Below are 21,795 nucleotides of genomic sequence, written 5' to 3'. Positions count from 1 at the left end.
ATAAAGATCAGACAGATAGTGACTTCGATTGTGTTAAGGACTTGGCAACCCATGGTCAAGAGTGGATAAGAGAGGCATTTGGTGTGTCATGGTGACCTGTAACAAAGCATATTGCTGGAATGAACTATGAAAGCAGCATAAAAACAACATGTAAGAATCTCGACAAGGACTGTGCAGAAGACGCACATACCCCAAGGCCATGAGATATTTTTTTATTTTTTAAATGCACAGAGAACATAAGCTGCTATAGCAATGAAGGGGAATCTGAGACAGGATGGTGTGTGGAGCATTCTGCTGCCTCTTCTGCATGTGACACTGTTGTAAATAAAAAATATGCCCTTTTCCCTTATGGGGTATCCAAGAGCATGTAAGTCTCACTTAGAAACAGGCAAAGTCTGGCAGTTTCAGTTTCTCTCCCTTTTTCATTTTCCCATTCTGAAGTTTACTTCTTCACATCTGTTTGCAATAATAAAAACAAGGCTCATGAAAATTCGCCAGCATTTTAGTGCAAATTTCTCCTGAGAGATGCACACATCTTTGCAAAGCAATTTTTATCCCTAGTAGAAAGCATTTTTGTATGTTATTTCCACTAACATAAGCACTCATATGCAGACTTTGCTATATGCATTTTTGGACACATTACCTGGCTGGGCAACTGCAGTGCAAAATTTGGAGAAGTGTGTGAATTTCGAGAGATGGCTGTGTTTTGGTTTGCATATTGTTTCAGAAAGTACGGGTTTGAGTATGATAGTCTTTAAATGTGAGTAGTAGAATCTAATTTCTCTCCTAGAGAAATTACACCAGACATATCAGTGCAACTGTGAATATAGCCATGGCAGGACCACTTTGAAAACAGTTCAGAACCAACACCTGAAGGTTCACTGCTGAATTGTGGAACAACTAAACATGGAGTACCATGGCGTCATCACTGAAATCAAGTGACATTTTCAGGGTTACCATTCCACACCAGACTCAGCACTTAGAAGGATCCTAAGTTAACATTCCAGGCTTTACACCACAAACTGGAAATGGAGACAGCTGCTGTGTTTGAATGTTGGATTTTGGCAAACATAGACATACAAGGAGAAGCAAAGTCATGCCCCCTGTTTGGGATTTACATTGCTGCTCACATTAATGTACCACTTCTTGGGTATTAATTCATCCTAACATAGACAAGCTAAACATTATAGCTCCCCTAAAGGACCAAAGAAATCTCTCCAAAACTTTTTCTTTGTTACTGAAGGAGCATAACTTCAAAGGAAGCACCTCCACTTTAATTTTAAAAGGTAAAATAAATCAAACTAAACAGCAGCTTTCCAGGTCCACTCTCTGATTTTCTTCCTACCCCTGAAGTTGAGCTTTATTCTTCTAAGACTTCAGCAATTAATCTCTTCTTAACTAGTTTTTTTTTTTATATTACTCCTGTGACCTGAATTCCCCTCAGTTCAGCATAGCTCCAACTTGTTCAGAAGCCAGCTGCCTGAGCATTAATTCTTTTTTCCCTTCCTAGGACAAAATTTGCCAGTTTGGATTCTTCTTCTTCTTCTTCTTCTTCTTCTTCTTCTTCTTCTTCTTCTTCTTCTTCCCAAGAGCCCAAGCCTTCTTGGTTCTTTACATACATTTGCCCACATTTTTCTGGTGACAATCCAGCAGCACATTCCACCATAACAAGATGCAGATAGAGAAATCTCCTATCACACAGTTCCCTGAACGTAATTAGCATGAGTTGTTCTCTTTAGAGATGAAAACTTGGAGAATTCTCTCTTGCTTGACTCATATTGTTGACTGGAATCCAATCTAGCATCTTTCTCATACAAGAAAACCTAAGAATAATATGTTATCAATACAGCAAATGAGTTCTTTCCAACTTCTCCTGCTCTCTGAGGAGGGAAAAACTTACTGAAATGCAACGTGGTGATATGACTTTTGAGTCTGAGAGGACAGGCACACATGTATTTAAATGTACTTAATGTGCCTAAAGTAGTTTTTTTTTTGGGGGGGGGACATAAAAGAGAATACTACCAAGAAGGCTGAATAATGATAAATGTTCTCTGCACAGCCAGCAGCTTCCCTTAGCGACCCATGCAAACAAAAATAAACGTAGTCTTGGAAAACCAATATTTTTGTAGTGCTTCAGTGCTACATCAAAATATGTTGTCATCACAAGTAAGATTTTTTTTAAAAGAAAACCTAATTTAACTACTATAAAATTATGAATGCTTGAATATGAAGTAATGGTTACTATAATTAGGTTTTTGGTTTTAATTAACTTTTTGTTACTGGAAGCTGAAGATATTGAAGTTCATGGGCAGATGTGGCAGCTGGCGTCCTTTGGGGCTGTTGGGGTGGAAAACAAGAAGTCCAAATTGTAGGTGGAGACAGGTAGAGCCAAGAAATTCTAGTCCCCCCCCCCATCCTGCTCCCTGCTGAAGAGAACCACTGAGACGAAGGAGTGGGGAGCTGACAGGGGGTGCTATATCTCAGTTGGGTTAGTTTCCCCATCCCCTGCAAAACTACGAAAGATGCAAGAGCCCCGACCTCTTTCTGCCACCCTTCTTGAGGCCTTGGGGATAAGGTAGGGCAGAAATATTCTAAAAATGTAAATAAATATAACACAAGCAGTGGAAGCTGCTCTATTACAGCAGGCGGGGCACTGCCCCACCAACCTCATTCTGCCCTTTTTTTTTTTTATAAAAATTTTTTATTGCGTTTCTTTCCATAGTTTTGTACATTGCAGACACATACAATAGATACAAGAAACATTTTTTTCTTTTTTAGCAATACAAAAAGCAACACACACAGAAAAAAAAAAAGAAAAAGAAAGAAATAGATACATTTGGACTTCCCCACCCCTTCCGGATCTGCGTTCTTTAAATTAACCATGTCAGCAATTTGTTACCTTATTTCATACCTCACTGTAACTTTCAATTGTTATGTATCCAAATTCAATGTATTATATCTCAGTTTTAATACCTTTAAAATAAACATAACATATTCAATTCAATTTGTCTCCTTTTCTCTTTTATCACTTATTTTACCATTTACTTAATCATAATTGCTAAAGCATAACATTTCCTGATCGTGCACTATCTTAAGATTCGTACAGTTTGTAATATTTTTGCAAATAGTCTTTAAATTTTTTCCAGTCCCCCTCAATTGTTTCTTGATCCAAATCTCGGATTCTGCCGGTCAGTTCAGCTATCTCCATGTAGTTCATCAACTGCGTCTGCCATTCCTCCAGCGTGGGCAAATCTTGTGTCTTCCAACTCTTTGCGATGAGTATTCTTGCTGCTGTGCTAGCGTACATAAACAAAGTTCTGTCCTTCTTTGACATTTTCTGGTCCACCATACCCAGCAGGAAGGCCTCTGGTTTCTTCACAGCTCGAAGAGGTCCGCCATCACGGTTTCGCGCCGCCTCCGGAAGTCCAACCTCATTCTGCCCTTAGCCAGATCCCAATTAAAATTGTTTTTTAAAACCTTAACAATTACCAAGTCTAATTTGGAGGATCTCAGATATTTTCAGCACAATCCTATGCAATGTCTACTCAGAAGCAAGTTCCATTGAGTTCAATTTCATTTGGGGATGTATGAAACAGTCTTGATCTGGTCCATGTCTCATGCATTTATAAACTTGTCTATTCATCAGAGGAATTGTGAATATAACTCATCTGGTGCTGTGGTCCTTTGTTTTGCCGGAATAATACTTGTTAGGCTACGTACACATTCACGGCTTAAAACAAAAGTGGGGTTGTTTTCCGCCCCCCATTGTGTTTCAAGTCACCTTTTTTCCACTGTTGTCAGGGCCGGCCTGTCCATGAGGCAGACTGAGGCAGCTGCCTCAGGCGGCAGAATCCAATGGGCACTTCTGTGAGTGTGCCCCCACCCAGCCAGCCACTGGAGAAGTAAGGAGAAGCTGTGGTGGTGGTGTCTGGGTTCTGGTAAGATTCCTGTGAGAGCATCTCAAAATCTCATGGGACTCTCACGAGAGCTTACCAAAAACCGGAAGATTCTTCCACATGACCCCGGTAAGCAAAGCTTTGGCGGGGCAGCAAGGGAGGCAGGCAGTGTGTGGTGGGCGGGCAGCACCTTCACCTCAGGCAGCAAAATGGGCCGGGCCACCCCGGCTGCTCTACACACCGGAGGGAGGCAGGGATTCCTTCACCAGCCAAATGTGCAATACTTGATTTGTTTCTCCATGCCAAACTCCTATTCAGTGAAGCTGTCGTCTGCGCATACGCAAAGGTTGTCTCAAATGTATACACCTCCGTTTAATCATGGTTTATATTTTCAAAACAGGTGGAAGCTGTTTTGGGAAAATACTTCAAGAGTATTTCTCAAGAAACAACAGGATAAGTGTGGATTAACGTTACATCTACTCGGCTTCAAACACCAGCAATGGGAGTGCAGCAGACTCGGAGAAAAGGGTCTGTACATAGTTTTCTTTTCTTTTTTGGGTTCCTTAATGTTAATAGAGGGAGGGGGCCCACATGGAGCTGGGGCAGTGTTTCACTGTGTTGATAGATTTTAACATAAACCGTATCTGCTGACATGTTTTCATGACTGACATTTCCTATCTTGCAATGGATTTAAAATGTTGTCATATTCACATTATCAAAATGAATTGTTTATTTGGATTGCGATATTACGTTTGGAAACGAACTGAAACGAGACTGTTTATCATATTGATGTATTGCCGTGTCATTTCCATTGCCCTTTCTTGGGCAAAAGTGGCATATGAATGGAAATAATATCATATACACTATTTTGCTAAGCTGATGGTATGGTGTGAGGGCACATGAGGCCACTGTCTTGCTGATGCTAGGAAGATCTGGCTCTGATCAGTGCTAGGATGGGTGACCACCTAGAAACTACCTCCAGGCATGGCTGGTATATTCTGCAACATTTTCTTGACACTATAATTGTTCATTAGTGGCGGATTTATTATGCTTTGGTTTGTTCTGCAATCCTTCCCCAAAGCTACCAAATTATTCCTGTTGGGGGGGGGGCGCTTTAGTGCAACAAAAGCAGAACAAAAATAAGCTGGAGCTTCATTAACATGTAACCCTGAAATTTTGAATCCCCTCCAAATGGATGCCAAAGTCTTATGCTGGTTTTATGCCCTTTTGTGCCACAAATCCCACATTTGGTACCGCCCCTAAACTGAGTAACTGACACAGCAAACGGGGGTTCCAAGTTAACACCCCAAAACCCAACATTGTCTGATCTCCTCCAAACTGATGCCAAAATTTTGCACTCGCTTTCTACCATTTTGTACTGCAAACCCTATGTTTTGTACCTCCCCCTGCAACTGACACTCAAACCACGAGCCATAGGTAGGTAAAGGTAAAGGGACCCCTGACCATTAGGTCCAGTCGTGGCCGACTCTGGGGTTGCGGCGCTCATCTCGCTTTATTGGCTGAGGGAGCCAGCGTACAGCTTCCAGGTCATGTGGCCAGCATGACTAAGCCACTTCTGGTGAACCAGAGCAGCACACGGAAACACCGTTTACCTTCCCGCCGGAGTGGTACCCACTTATCTACTTGCACTTTGACGTGCTTTCGAACTGCTAGGTTGGCAGGAGCAGGGACCGAGCAACGGGAGCTCACCCCGTCGCGGGGATTCGAACCGCCGACCTTCTGATTGGCAAGTCCTAGGCTCTGTGGTTTAACCCACAGTGCCTCCCCAACCCAACATTGTCTGATTCACTCCAAATTGGTGCCCAGCTTTTGCAATAGTTTTGAACCATTTGATACCCCACATTTTGTCCTGCCCCCACAAACTGAGTAATTGACGCAGCAAACCGGTGCTTCAAATCTATGGTGTGAATGTGGTGAATGAAATGTTTTGTGAACCTCTTTGGCACAGTGAAGCAGGAAGCCCCTGAGGTGCTTCCTCCCCTGAGGAGTGTAGCAAAGAAAATATTTTAAAAATGTGGTTGCTGCACACAAAGACCCATCTGCTCTTTCTCAAAGATGCCCCACCAAATGGAAGTCTCATTTCCCTTCTCCCCAGGTCCCCATCCCTGGGTAGATAGGCATTACTGGATGTTAATGAGATAAACCATAATATTACATTGTGGGGAATCACCGTTTTGATTCTACTTGTAAACTGAGAGAGCGGAAGTCTGATGCTTCAGCAGCAGGAATCCTAGTGTGGAAGCAACCAGCTGAAGGCTCAACTCCTAGTCCTTAGAGAGCATTTAGATTACACACCAAAAACAAACAAATCCCACCCCACTCAGCACTGCCTCGTGACCTTTTAACCTACTTTCTTATAGTTCACTAGAGGGCAGCAGAGTCTCCGGAAAATAACACAGATCAGAAGAAATAAATATCATTTGATCGCTGCAAGAGATTTGACCAGAGAACGCTTTCCAGCTGAAAAGGTTGTAGTTCAAAACCATTTTCATTCTATTCCTTTCTGCAAAAGTATGCATCTGTTTGACCTCCTCCTAAGTCATTGTTTTGGGAACATGGATCCAAAAAGAGTCTGTCTATGTATCTCCAGCTGGTCTGTCTTAGGCATAGCAGGGGACTATAGGGGAAATGCCAACCCAGGAAGCTATCTTGCCCAGCCTCCAATGCTGGCAAAGGTCCGTGGCAGAGCACAGTTCCTAACCACACAACTTGTTTGGGCTGCTGGATGGAGTCTAGGACTACAGCTAATAAATTAAATTGTGAGCATCAGCCCTTTAGCTGATAAAGCTATATTATCTGCCTCATTTGCAGACAGATTCAAGATGGTTTCTTCCAAGCCCTCCAGGAATCAGCCAGAAGATTGTTAGCGGTATGACAACAAAGGGAACAAAACCGTATCCTTATAAACCTCTGCATTCTGCTTGAGGAGATAGATATAAAAAAGGGAAAATATAGATGAGTTTGAGACAACAATGTAGGAGATGGAAACAAAAAGTCTTGCTGCTACCTAGGAAACAATATTATGAAGTCAAATAACTTTCTTCCCTACAACAGCTACAGTTCAATATTGTTTCCTCAGACTGCAGTTTTCTGTTGACGTATCCTACTTTCTTGGGTGGAATTTCAATATCAATTGAGTGGGATATTCTCTGGGTGCTTCCAGACTGAGGTCACACACACCCCATCCATTTAAAGCCACATTATTATTAAAGCCAACAGTTGTTATTGGCCCCAAAGAATCCTGGGAACTGTTAAGGATGTTGAGAGTAGTTAGGACACAAACTACAGTTCCCAAGATTCTTGGGAGGGAGCCGTGATTGTGAAAGTGGCATAACACTGCTTTAAATGGATGGTGTTGATATGACCCGGAAGTTTGTGGGGCTACATAATCATTCTTCTCCTACTATGTTACATCTGGAATTGCAATTGGCTTTTCACACTTGGAGGGAAGCTATAACGTGTCTGTATGTGTGAATCCCACAATCTTCTGTTTCCACTTGTGGACATACCAATGGCCCTCATGTCATTAAAACGGGCACATTCAGGTCATTTTTACCGCATCATTCTTGTGATTATTGGCCCTTCCAGATGGCCTGTTTATTGAGCATTCATCCTGTTTGTAGTGAGAATACAGTGGTACCTCGGCTTAAGTACTTAATTTGTTCCAGAGGTCCATTCTTAACCTGAAACTGTTCTTAACCTGAAGCACCACTTTAGCTAATGGGGCCTCCTGCTGCCGCTGCACCGCCGAAGCACGATTTCTGTTCTCATCCTGAAGCAAAGTTCTTAACCCGAGGTACTATTTCTGGGTTAGCGGAGTCTGTAACCTGAAGCATATGTAACCCGAGGTACCACTGTAGTTGATATTGGCTATTTAATGCACATGCATTCTGATTTGTTTGCAGGGAGGTCAGATGGTGCCGTGTCAAAGCAAGAATCATCACACACTTTTAGCACATTTTCCTGCCATTTTTCTTCTCACAAGAAGTCTGGTCTTTGGGGGTGTGCATTGGTTGTGCATGACCTCTCCATCAACTATAATTTTGCAACTTGGATTTGCTAGGATGTGACTCCCCTCTGAAAATACTGTAACAGTTTGGGAGCACTCTTTGTTGACAATCAAGGACCAAAGGACCAAATGTAATTTGTTAATTATTCTACAACACAAATACTGTAAAGACTTCTATTGACTGTGGTAGGAACTCTGCTTGCCACCATTTAAATGTATTCACAATTTATTTCACACTGCATGTAAGGTTTTTTCTGCAGTCATTTCTACAAAACATAGGCCAGCTACTGGTACCATTTCAGTGCCACAAGTAGACTTAGGCACATGGGCTTAGCTGCTCTGAGACAAGAGTACAAACAATTAAGCTATAAATCAACACAGAGAAGAATGCCAGCTTGTTGGGTAATTGGATTTGTTAATCATCTTATATTTACAGAATGAAAACACAGCAGTTGCATTGATAACACTCGTTAAAATCATCAATTACTCTTGATATCAAATATATTTTAATTACAGATTAAGATTTTGTAAGGACAGATGAAGTAATTAGGGACTATGCATGCTTATTTATTAAGAGTTACAGCAACAGCTGGGTAGATGAATGATTAAAATATTATTTCCATTGATGATACTCACTTTCAATTCTATTTTTTTAAAAAAGCAACAACAGCAGCAGCATGATTTTAATTGAATCAAATATTCATGAATGAAAATGGTATTAAATTATTGTTCAAGAACTGCTATTGTTATTATTCCATCTATGTTCATGGTGTATTTGGAATGGCTTGCAGCCTAAAATAGAGACCTGGAAATAATGGAGGAAGCAGGGGGAAATGGAAGCATAGGTAGGCAGCAAAATGTGTTGACGTTTATTTATTTCTTATACATATATCCTGTTCTTCATCTTTTTCATGATCTGCTGGGGGGGTGTTAAAAAATAAAATGCATAAAAACAGAATACATATTTGAAATATCGCAAAAAATCCAGCAGTAAATGTACTTCAGGTCAGTTACAGTAAAGGTATAGGAACTAGAGAGATAAAGAAACAGAACTTCCAGAGAAAAAAAGGAGAAGGGAAGTAGCAGGAAGGAAAGACAATGAATGCAGGTGAGATTAGGTGGGTAGGTTCAAAACAGGTGTCTTGGGGGCGAATCAGGAGTTCATATAGTCAGGGCACAAACATAACCTTCAGGGGTCTTTGGCCATAGCTGGGGTTCTCAAGTGAGGAGACATCACAGAGCATTCACCTGGTCAAACATATCACACCAAAACAGTCACATTATGTTGGAGTAGAATTATCATTGTTCTGCACATTGCAGACGAGCACCCAGGAGTTCAAAAGAGATTGTGCTGTAATTATTTGGTAAACTGAGACGTGTGTCTTTCTGGGTAAGCTCTAGCTACTTGCCCAGACCTTATTTTTTAATTTAAGTTTCTAGGCATTCTTCTTACTGCCAAAAACATATGCAAGGTTGAAAGCTATTTCTGCTAAAGGCAAATAAAAACAAACAAAAACATGAGAGGGATTGGGACTGAAGATCACGTTTTGTATAGCACTCTGTCCACAGGGGGGGATTTCATATTCTCTTTCCTCTCCTGCCTGGTTTGCTGAGCAGTGTGTGAAATAGCCCTTCGACTCTAGTGCTCAGAGGCTGAAGAGGATTAAAAGAAGTTAACCACAATAGATTAAAGTTTTCTGGGCCAACGTATTAGGATACATCTTGTGTCAATCAAGAGTGAGCATCTTGTGGTCTGCAAGACACATATAACAGGCCAATATCCTTTTTTATGCTTTTTTTTTTACGATCTACTTTGGATAATTTAATCTCCATCTTCCAGGCTTCAGAAAGAGAGAAGGTGGAGGTGGGGGGGTCTCTAAACCTGTAAACGAAATGGCCAGTTGGGCCAAGTGGTCTTAGAATCATAAATTGCAGAAATGTAGAGTTGGAAGGGATCCCCCAAAGGTCATCCAGTCTAACCCGCTGCAATGCAGGAATCTCAGCTAAAGCATCCATGACAGATGGCCACCCAACCTCTGCTTAAAAGCCTCCAAGGAAGGAAAGTCCACCACCTTGTAAGGGAGTCCGTTCCACTATTGAAGAGCTCTTACTGCCAGAAAGTTCTTCCTGATGTCCATCTGGAATTTCTTTTCTTGTAACTTGAAGCTATGGGTTCATGTCCTACCTTCCAGAGCTAGAGAAAAGAAGCTTGTTCCATTTTCCACGTGACAGCCCTTTAGATATTTGAAGATCTTACTTGACAACTCTGCCTAATGATCACTTTGAACAAGTGTTATTGCATGGTTACTAATTGATATCCCTGCTTTGGCTGCCATACATCTGGGGTTTTGGGCTCCCTGAATGGTGGTTTTTTGCTGAATTGGCAAAATGTCTGGGATGGGGAAACCCGGATGTATGCGTATTGCAAGTGTTTTAAAAAAACAATGCCTTAAAAATCCCCAAGAAGAAGGGAGGTGTTCCCCCCTAAAAGCTCAACAACTTCGTCTCCCCACTCCCCCTAAAAAGCAGAGTTGCAAATAGTTAAATGGTAGGCCACGATAATCCCTGACAAATTAATCCTGAAGTATGGCTGATTAAACAGACTCCTTCCTGCAAAAGAAGCACACTGCATTAATTGAATTTAGAAGGCCCCTAATCAAAGATTATAGCCAGAAAGCTTAGTATTATATCTTCCCTTAGGAAATTGCTCGGATTGAGAAATACAATAACCTGAAGATGTGACTTCTTTCTTACACTGATAATGCCGGTACAGTGATATCTCACCCCATGAATTGCTCAGTGAAATGAAGCACCATGAATCAAAAGATACAAGGTGAAAACACAGAGTCAGGAGACTGAGGTCAGTGTCTATCAGGGGATCCTTTCAAATTGCCAGCTGTACAGAATCATGCACCACGAATGAAAATATTCAGCCAACAAAGGCTGCACTGGTACAGATGTTACCAGGTTGTTCTTATGCATAAAGGTAAAGGTAAAGGTACCCCTGCCCGTACGGGCTAGTCTTGCCAGACTCTAGGGTTGTGCGCCCATCTCACTCTAGAGGCCGGGGGCCAGCGCTGTCCGGAGACACTTCCGGGTCACGTGGCCAGCGTGACATCGCTGCTCTGGCGAGCCAGAGCCTCACACGGAAACGCCGTTTACCTTCCCGCTTGTAAGCGGTCCCTATTTATCTACTTGCACCTGGGGGTGCTTTCAAACTGCTAGGTTGGCAGGCGCTGGGACCAAACGACGGGAGCGCACCCCGCCGCGGGGATTCGAACCGCCGACCTTTCGATCGGCAAGCCCTAGGCGCTGAGGCTTTTACCCACAGCGCCACGCGTTCTTATGCATATCCAACTCTAAAGGCACTTCCATCACCACTTTCAAATTAATGCAGTCAAATTAATGCAACAATATTTAAAGGGAGAACTTTTTATAATACTTGTAATTAGACCAAATAATATAGTATTACAAAGTCTATGGTGCAGCTTAATTTAACAAACCCAAGTCCAATAAACCATGACTTGCTGGACGGGGAGTGAGCTGTGTGCCCATGAACTCCCTTCTCTCCCCTCCCTTTGTCTTCTCTCATTGTACATCTTTCTTTGGCAATTTTTTCTCAGTTTTCAAGATAATTTAAGAAGTGATTGCCCCTTTCCTAAACTACCAGGAAGGCCAGCTCAATGTTATGTTAAATGTTGGGAGATAAAGTTCTATGGATGTCCAATTTTTATCAGTGGCTATCAGAACAAGGAGGCTATCTGAAGTTGTAAGGATCACTCACGTAATTTGTTACCTTGCATCTAGCTATGGCGTTTATATTATACCTTCTTTTGTGTTTTGCTTTCTAGTTAAGATTATGACACATTGTATGGTTTTATTTTTGGTCTCATTTCTGATCTGTTGACTATAATAAAACTATGATAATGAGTTTCTTTGACCACAGTTTCTCATTACATTCAAACAGGAAACAGTGGTTTAAAGGCTCCTTACACACCAGGATATCAAATCACGATCAGATTATCAAATAGTTTAAATAAAATACACAGAAATAAATCAGCAACCAGGGGCTATCAAAATAGTTAAACATTGGGAATAGTTAAATATTATAAGCACATTTAAAAATAATTGTGCTTTGAAACACTTGGGAAAAAATGAAGTTACAGAGCCTAGGCACCACTACAGAGAAGGCACTGTCTTATACATACCCAAAAAATCAATATTGGTGGAGATATAAAGCAAAGCAAATTTTCTGCAGAAAGTCTTGCTGGGTTGGCAGAATTATGTGGATCTCTGTACTAGAATGTTGGGACATGATACAGATGTTCATGGAAGCCCAAAGCCAATGTAGGAGGTATTCCTGGAAAAAAATGTGTTCCATGTACACACAGAGAAGCAGGATTTCTATCTGGATGCCATGAAGGCAGTAGTAATTAGTGGAGCAGCTCAGTTGTTGTTGTTTAGTCGTTTAGTTGTGTCCGACTCTTCGTGACCCCATGGACCAGAGCACGCCAGGCACCTCTGTCCTCCACTACCTCCCGCAGTTTGGTCAAACTCATGTTTGTAGCTTCAAAGACACTATCCAACCATCTCGTCCTCTGTCGCCCCCTTCTCCTTGTGCCCTCCATCTTTCCCAGCATCAGTGTCTTCACCAGGGAGTCTTCTCTTCTCATGATGTAGCCAAAGTATTGGAGCCTCAGCTACAGGATCTGTCCTTCCAGTGAGCACTCAGGGCTGATTTCCTTCAGAATGGAGAGGTTTGATCTTCTTGCAGTCCATGGGACTCTCAAGAGTCTCCTCCAGCACCATAATTCAAAAGCATCAATTCTTTGGCGATCAGCCTTCTTTATGGTCCAGCTCTCACTTCCATACATCACTACTGGGAAAACCATAGCTTAAACTATACAGACCTTTGTTGGCAAGGTGATGTCTCTGCTTTTTAAGTTGCTGTCTAGGCCTGTCAATGCCCTTCTCCCAAGAAGCAGGCGTCTTTTAATTTCGTGGCTGCTGTCACCATCTGCAGTGATCATGGAGCCCAAGAAAGTAAAATCTCTCAGCAGCTCAGTTAGGGCAGTGTTTTTCATCTGCCTTCTGAACACCCAGCACCATGGCCAACCCTAGAGAGGGAGAACCACTGGGAACTGTGTATGCACGGCTACAGAAGTATCAGATTGGCACCAGTGCCCCACCCTGCAGACTTTCCCTCTCAGGAATCAGCAGTGATGCTTGGGTTTTGTAAGTCACGGGAGCAGCCCTCGGCTGCCTTCACCACCACCCCTGTTCCCGCACCAACCGCTGCTGCCTGAAGAGTCCTGAGTTCTGCACAGCTGTATGCATTTGCTTCCTTCCCTGCTGTCTTCTTGCACCTGCCCTTCCCTGTCTACATCAGATTTATTTATCCTCATTGTTGCTTCTGCCCTGACTATGTTGCTGCCTTTCACAGCCATGCTTCCGCCTACGTGGGGAGGGCGAAGGAAAGAATCGAGCACATTCTGGTCACCAGAGCACATTGCAATTTGGGAGAGCAGCTCTAGCAGCGGCTGTCCTTGATGGTTGGCAAATTAGCACTCCCAGCAGACTTGTGAAGGGAACAAATTATCATCCGTTCAACAGGCGGGCAGGCTGCACACTGAAGGACATCTAAGGGATGGTCCTTACAAGCCCCCGTCAACACATTAAGGAGTGAGTGGACTGTGTGCGGTGAAATCAAAGCAAAGCTACCATTTGAGCTTGTCAATTGTGACACTGATCACAGCCACTGAAGATTGATTTTGGAAGTTGAGCCAGAACTTTGGCATTCAGGAAGACTCCAGGTTGAGTTACAAATCCAACAACCAGTCCCACCCACTAGCCAATAATATACTTTACAGGCTAACTACATGCTCCCATGTGGTCATCAGACTCATCTTGCATGACCAGATTGAGTTACACGCCATAAAGCGAATAGCATTCAGCTCCTGTAGGCCAATCAGGTTGTGGATTCACTTCCTCCAGAAGCCTGATTGGCCGCTCCTGCAGGCCAATCAGGTCACTGATTCACTTCCACCTGGAGCTGGATTGGGTGGCTCCTGCGGACCAATCAGACCGCTGCATTCTGGATCCTATTGTTCTAGGATTCAGCTCAGTACATAACAGTACCCAATCACATTGCCTGGAAATACCATGCAACAGCCCCTAACTATTGCCTCCCCAACATCATCTAGTCTCATTTTCTGCATACTTGGGGGCTTTGGGCTGTGTGAATGTCCACAGACCTCTTCAGGCCGAGGAAAGCTGCAGTAATGTTGAAGGACAATGTGTGCCATGCCACCCTTCCATCTCCAAATTTGCCACATTTTGCAGCAAGAGCTTCCAGTTATGGATGGGAAGGTCTGTGTTTGTGTTCAAGCAAGCACACTTCCAAGCCCCCTTCAGACCTTTCCACTTAAACTTGAGCTCCCTTCGGGTGTTAGGAAGTTGTAACTGTGTTGTGAGTTTAAGGCCGCGAGCCCACTTCCAGCCCCAATCTTGTTTTCTTGCGGCTGGGGCAGATGAAGGCATCCAGTTTTTGCTGCTACAGGTACACTATGGTGTTTCTTCTCTCTGTGTTCCTCCCATCAGTTATTTCTCCTCCAGTCACTGCTGTGGATACACGACTTGATTGTCTCCAGTCACAGACAGTCTCCACAAAGTAGATCACTCTTTAAACGAAAACTGGAGTCTCTGAGGGTGCTGGATAAAATAGTCAATTCTTCTATAAATTTCTAATTGGGATAGATCCTTAACTTTTCTCTCAGCCTCCCAGTCCGGTAGACACTCACAATAGAAGTGGTCTCAGAAATCACTCAAAACTCACGTTGACAAGTTGGATGTGCATGTGTCTGTGTACATTAAAATAAACATGTTTAGCATTCAAGGGGGGATAAGTGCCCCCCGCCCAGCCGCCTGCCCCCGATACCCATGACGGAGTCAACAGTTTCCTGTTAACGTTTCATCAAATCCTGACCGGTGACAGTCTTCTGTGACAGTACTGACTTCTACCATGACCTTCCAACATGGAAATTGAGTTTAATTGACAATTGTGAGGAATAAAATCTCCAAATACTCATCAGAATAGAATAGGATTGATGCTGTAAAAAAAGAAAGAAATATTGGGATAGAAAGTGTCTTTCTGTAACGAATGTTATTCTAAAATAAAAAACCCTGCAAAGAATCCACAATACATCTAGGCATGTGTTTAATCATTTGGATTTAGAAGCAGAGCCCACAAGATGGGCCAAAATATACGGAACAAACTGTACATCTTATGTACTAAGATTCTACAGTGATGTCATTTTGGACCTGCTGGGATTATTACTGGATCATAGCCAAGACAATGTAATTCAAGGGCATGGGAACAAAATGGAAGAAATGATAAAGTGCAGATATTGTTCTAACGTGCAGCACCTGAAAACAGCCGTGGCACTTGCTTTATTTTTAATAGCATGAAATCTGCATCAAATACATTGAAGTAATGCCTTTTCTTATAATTTATACAATAAACAAAAGATATAGAACTCTTCCTCTGGCTGAATAGTCCAAGAAAAAAAATGAAAAGGGGAAAAATTGAAAACAGGCCCTGTCTATCCTTGTTTTTAGATTCCGCACCCCTCCTTCCCAGTCTAGAGTAGGGGTGGAGGAAGAAGTTCAACACAGTTCACTTTTAAAAATCAACCTACCTAATTCACACTTTCTGAAACAATGCACAAACTGAAACACGGCCATCCTTTGCAAGTAGCCTCCCTCTGAGTTTTGTATTGCTATGCAGTTCTCCAACCATGTAATGTGAACAAAATTGTCTGTATTAGGGGAAATTCGCAGTAAAACGCTGATTTTTGTTTAATTAAAAAATCACAAACTAATGTGCAAATGTGGAGGATTGGATTTAAGACTGGAAAAATAAGACACAGAGAAACCAAAATCGATACTCCTCCCTGACATTGGGTCAATTTTCTCATTAATATGCTTACTACAACCCCAATACTTTGTCCCTGGTCAGTTATTAATATTTTGCTTTGCTTTGCCCTTCCCCTTCCCCTTCATCACTTTACCTTAGCTCACACTGAACCACATTTGCCATTTTAATACTCCTTCACCCAGTTTGGTTGACCCACCACCGCTATGCCAATCTGCTCAAATGGGAGCTTTCCCCTCTACTCTACAGTGCAAATCACAGAAACAGGGCCCATTCTGTGTTGAGACAACTGAGGTAAAGGATTAAAGGCCCCATACCCACCCCCAACCAGGGTCCTGATTTGGATTGGAGGCCCCAGATCTCGCAAACTATGGGATCTTGAAGGTTCTCTGAATGCTCCTGGGGTTTTTTCCTATTGACATGGGTCACAGTCCTGCTGAAACCTTGGCCTACCTCTGACATGGAGAAATGGCACAACCATTTGTTGGCTTGCTTTCCCCTTGATTCGATCTCAGTTGGCTCCAAGGAGCTCAGGTGATGAAACAGCAGTGACAACTGCTTGTAAGAAATCACAAGAGAGTTTCTTAGCAGATTGTGAAACTGCCTTCTAGGGAGGTTTGCTCTGCTAAATCTCTGCTTTATCTGAGAAAGCGTTTCAGAGTATTGAAGTTGTTTATTGCATTTATAGCCCAACTTTCCTTCAAGGTTCATGGTGGTGAAAATGGCTCCCTCCCCTAGGTTAAGCTAACAGGTAGTGAGCGGCCCTACGCCACACAGTGAGCTTCATGACTCAGTGAGGATTTGAATATGGATCTCCCCAGCCTTAGTTTGACAGGCCAACCACTGTACCACACTGCCTCTCTGAATTAAATGGCTGGCTGGTGCTGCTGCTGCTTGCTGGCGGTGCTCAATTAGCTGTAACTGCTGTGTTTCACTTGGTGCTAATTGTTCTCTTGATAATTTTATGCTAATTGTTTCTATGTGTATTGTGGATGTTATGAAATTTGTTATGCCATCATGAATATGTGAATAAACAATATCACCAGCTGCGGAGGGATTGTTAGCTTGGTCAAGAAACTGGCTGTGAGCCTCAGGGGGAGAAGGAACAAGAAAGGCGCCAGGTGGCTGTTGTCCTGCGTGGCCTGCCAGCACCTGGCCCTGTAGGTTAACATGGGAGATCAGCAGGCATCTCCGAAAACAATCACCAAGTTTCCATTAAGGTTTCTTGGACACCTGTAGACTCTCCAAGTGTCCCTATTTTCCAGGGGTGTACCTGATTTAGAGAAGCTGTCCCGGTTTCTGATTTGATCCTGGAATGTCCTACTTTTCCTTAGGATATCCCTATTTTCATAGGGACATCCTAAGGAAGTAGTGATGTATGGAAGTGAGAACTGGACCATAAAGAAGGCTTATCGCCGAAGAATTGATGCTTTTGAGTCATGGTGCTGGAGGAGACTCTTGAGAGTCCCATGGACTGCAAGAAGATCAAACCTATGCATTCTGAAGAAAATCAGCCCTGAGTGCTCAGTGGAAGGACAGATCCTGAAGCTGAGGCTCCAATACTTTGGCCACCTCATGAGAAGACTCGACTCCCTGGAAAAGACCCTGATGCTGGGAAAGATTGAGGGCACAAGGAGAAGGGGACGACAGAGGACGAGATGGTTGGACAGTGTTGTCGAAGCTACCAGCATGAGTTTGACCAAACTGCAGGAGACAGGGGAAGACAGGAGTGCCTGGCGTGCTCTGTCCATGGGGTCACGAAGAGTCGGACACGACTAAACAACTAAACAACAACAACAACCTACTTTCAAGCATAAGGACTAGAAACCCAACCATTTTCTTTTTAAAAGCAGGAGTGGGGAAGTTGTGGCCCTCCCAATATTTGCTGGACATCAACTCCTATCATCCCTGGCCGTTGAACATTATGGCGGAGGCTCATGGGAGTTGGAGTCCAACACCATTTTAAAGGCCACGGGTCTCCACTGTGTCACAGCAGTCATTCAAATCCGCCTTGGGCGATAGAGCTGGAAGTATCTGGCCCTCAAATATTTGTGCTAAGATGATGGCAGTTTTGCCCCATGCCATGAAGACTGGGTACAATCTACCCTCCAGGTGAGCTTTGCATAAGATGGATGCTCAATAAATAGGTCAACTGAAAGAGCCCTACATTCAGTTGAGGTGGGATGAAATTCTGACAGTAATTCCACTGGCTAATTCCATTAGCCTCTGTCTGGCAGATGCCCTGTTGGTTGCATTCCACACCTACCCTTTCCAGCAATGATGTATACTGTGTGATTCAGTGCAGCAGAATGATGCAGTGCAAATGTACAGGAGGTGTGGCTTTCCCCACCGCAGCTTTCCTTTTACAGGAAAACCATACTTGCTAAACAGTCCTCTGTCACACACGATTATTAAAGACACAGAGGTCCCTCCTTGGGTTAACAGCTTCATTGTGCTGGGTTTGATGAAATACAGCCTGGGTACTAATAATAAAAAAGACACGTCTAGGCAATGTGAGTTTGACTCCTCTCTGCAGTTGGCGCACACTGATTGTACCAGGACCCTTCGGTAATAAATGCATTCCGTCTAATCACATTCAGTCGCATGATTCCTGTAAAAGGCTTCCTACACGAGAAATGGAAAGCCAGGCTCTGAATTATTTACATGCCATCTATGAATACAACAGAATTGATGTGAATAATTCAAAAGAATAATATTAGCTTGGTGTGCGACTATCAAACTCATATGCACATTTGACAACTGCTCTTTCTAAATCAAGCTTCCACAAACATCCTGAAAGGAGAGTCCAACTAAACATCAGGAAAAACTTTGAGACAGTTAAGAGCTATGCAGAAGTAGAAGGATTCGAAATCGGCGGGACCAGAAATTCACAGAAGACTGGAGTAAATTTACGGATTATTTGAAAAGTATTTGTGAAGATCAGACGACGTTTGTAGGTTTGCAAGAAGTTTTGTGAGGAGTATTATTGGAATTATTGCAAAAATGGATAAGGGGGAGGATGATTAGTTAAGATATTTAAAGGTAATATAAATTTAAGAAATGCATAGGAAGTGGTTAAAACGGTGGATCATCAGAGTTGCTGATGGAAGTCCAAAAAGATTGTATAAGTGATAAAGTTTTGTGGTACGCATTATAATTTATATGTAAAAATTAATAAAAATTATTATTAAAAAAGAGCTATGCAGAAGTGGAAAGGTCTCCTTCGGGAGGTTGTGGACTCTCCTTCCTTGGAGGTTTATAAGCGTTGCAGTGGGTTGAGCTGGATGGCCCTTGGGGTCCCTTCCAACTCTGCGATTCCATGATTCTGTAAGGTAAATTAATTGCTAATTTGATGTTTTCAGATGACAGCTCAAGAGCATGAGTCCTCATGCCAAATTAAAACTGGTTGTTACTTTTTAAGAATGTTTCTGTAAATCAAGAACTGTAATTACAGGTATGCTCTCCGCCTCTGTGGAGAAAATTGCCAATGCTGGCCGTTAAATGACCTTACACAGATTAATACTTTCCTTTTACAGCTAACACAATATTGCCACTGAGGCATGTCTGTAGGTTCATAACCGTTTAAAACAGGGGTGGAGAACTGGATCCAGCCAGAGGGCTTCTTTGTTCATGAGAAATGCAAAATAATAGCATTTTGAATTATTCTCATGCACAATTGCAACAGCTGCAAGATTTGGTACTTGTCCATGAGTTTATATTATTTTAAAAAGAAAAAAAATGTGTGATCTTCACTTATCAAGACCTGGCAACTATCAGCCTGGCTTTCATCTAAAGGCAAGAAAGAATATATATATATATATATATATATATATATATATATATATATATATATATATATATATTTGCTTTCGTAGATTTTCACGGGTACAGGAATGCAGGTTTTGGTGTCCTCGGGTATCTTCCCGTGTAAAAGTTGGGGTGTCTAGGCGACGTTTCGACGAGGTCTCACTCGTCATCTTCAGGCTGGTGCTTTCGGCTTCTTGTTACTGGAACAGAGCAGGATCTCAGTGTTTGAGTTCCTATAAATACTGTAGAGGAGGTATGGTGTATAGCCTCCAATGTTCTGGGCAGAGAGGAAGTTCCCAGGCTAGTGTGCCTTTTCTTCTTTTGTTCCTTAATTGCTTGAGGGATATCTTGAGTGATTTCTTGAGTGATATCCTGAGTACCACTTAGGTGGGTCATTAGGTGTGGATTAGTTGCTAAAGCCTTTGTGTCTTGACCTCTTGAACTTTGTGAAGAGTTTTTCTGAGAAGATGGGTGTACTACATTTAGTTGTGCTCTGGCTTGGCTTCGTGTATAGGGGCGAGCTGTGGTTTTGTGGCCTGTGCCAGCCAGATCTGTGTAGGGATTGCAGGGGGGTGCAGCATCCGGAGGTGCCACCATGGTTTGGCTACTGGATGGTGTCTGTAATTTATCTGTGGAGAGGGTCTGGGTTTGGGTCTGGTGTGGTTGATTGGTGATGGCGTTCTGTGTGCCTCTGGATCTGGTGTCAGTTTTTGTGGGGAGGGCTAATTTCCAGATGTCTGGCAAGCGGGATGTGTCGTCACGCTTGTTCATGTTGTGAGGGTGTTTCTCTATCTCGATGGCTTCCATGATTATTCTCTTGTGGTGATGTTCCATGTTAGAGAGCAATTTGGAATCTGCAAAATTAATTTCGTGTCCTGTTTCTTTCATGTGTTGGAAGAGAGAGGAAGTTTTTTCTTCTTTTTTGACGGCATTCTTGTGTTCTGCGATACGTGCATTTATTCGTCTGTTTGTTTGTCCAATGTACGTGGCTGGGCAGACTTTGCAGGGTATTTCATAGACCCCTTGGTTTTCCAACTGGATTTTATCCTTGGGGTTTCTGAGGATATTGGCTATTTTTTGGTTGGCGCAAAAGGCTGTTTTGATATTGTGTTTATGGAGGATTTTGCTAATTTTATCTGTAGTGCCCTTGATATAAGGAAGGAGGGCCATGCCATTGTTTTCTTCTGTGTCTTGGTTTTTGGGGGGTGTTTCTTTTTGGATTAGCTTCGTAACCCTGTTTTGCTGGTATCCATTGGCAATTAACACATTTGAGAGATTCTGTAACTCAGTTGTCAAGTGGTCTTTGTCAGCCAGGCGTTTGGTTCTGGAGATGAGAGTCTTGGCTACGGAGTTTATTTGTGCAGGGTGGTGGTGTGATTGTGCATGTAAGTAGCGGTTGGTGTGTGTTTTTTTCCGGTAGATAGTGTGTCCTAGGGAGCCATCAGGTTTTTTGTAGATTAGGACGTCAAGAAAGGGAAGTTGGTTGTTGGCTTCTATTTCCATAGTGAATTGTATTTTGGGGTGTAGGCTGTTGAGATGTGTGAGGAAGCTGTCCAGTTTTTCCTTCCCGTGTGGCCAAATTACAAAGGTGTCGTCAACATATCTGAGCCAAAGTTTGGGTTTGTGTTCTGACTTGTCTAAAGCATTGGTTTCAAAGTGTTCCATGTACAGAACGCCATCACCAATCAACCACACCAGACCCAAACCCAGACCCTCTCCACAGATAAATTACAGACACCATCCAGTAGCCAAACCATGGTGGCACCTCCGGATGCTGCACCCCCCTGCAATCCCTACACAGATCTGGCTGGCACAGGCCACAAAACCACAGCTCGCCCCTATACACGAAGCCAAGCCAGAGCACAACTAAATGTAGTACACCCATCTTCTCAGAAAAACTCTTCACAAAGTTCAAGAGGTCAAGACACAAAGGCTTTAGCAACTAATCCACACCTAATGACCCACCTAAGTGGTACTCAGGATATCACTCAAGAAATCACTCAAGATATCCCTCAAGCAATTAAGGAACAAAAGAAGAAAAGGCACACTAGCCTGGGAACTTCCTCTCTGCCCAGAACATTGGAGGCTATACACCATACCTCCTCTACAGTATTTATAGGAACTCAAAC

Source organism: Podarcis muralis, chromosome 11 (genome assembly GCF_964188315.1).
Source record: "Podarcis muralis chromosome 11, rPodMur119.hap1.1, whole genome shotgun sequence".
In the NCBI taxonomy this organism is placed as follows: Eukaryota; Metazoa; Chordata; class Lepidosauria; order Squamata; family Lacertidae; genus Podarcis; species Podarcis muralis.
This window is presented reverse-complemented; position numbering follows the sequence as displayed.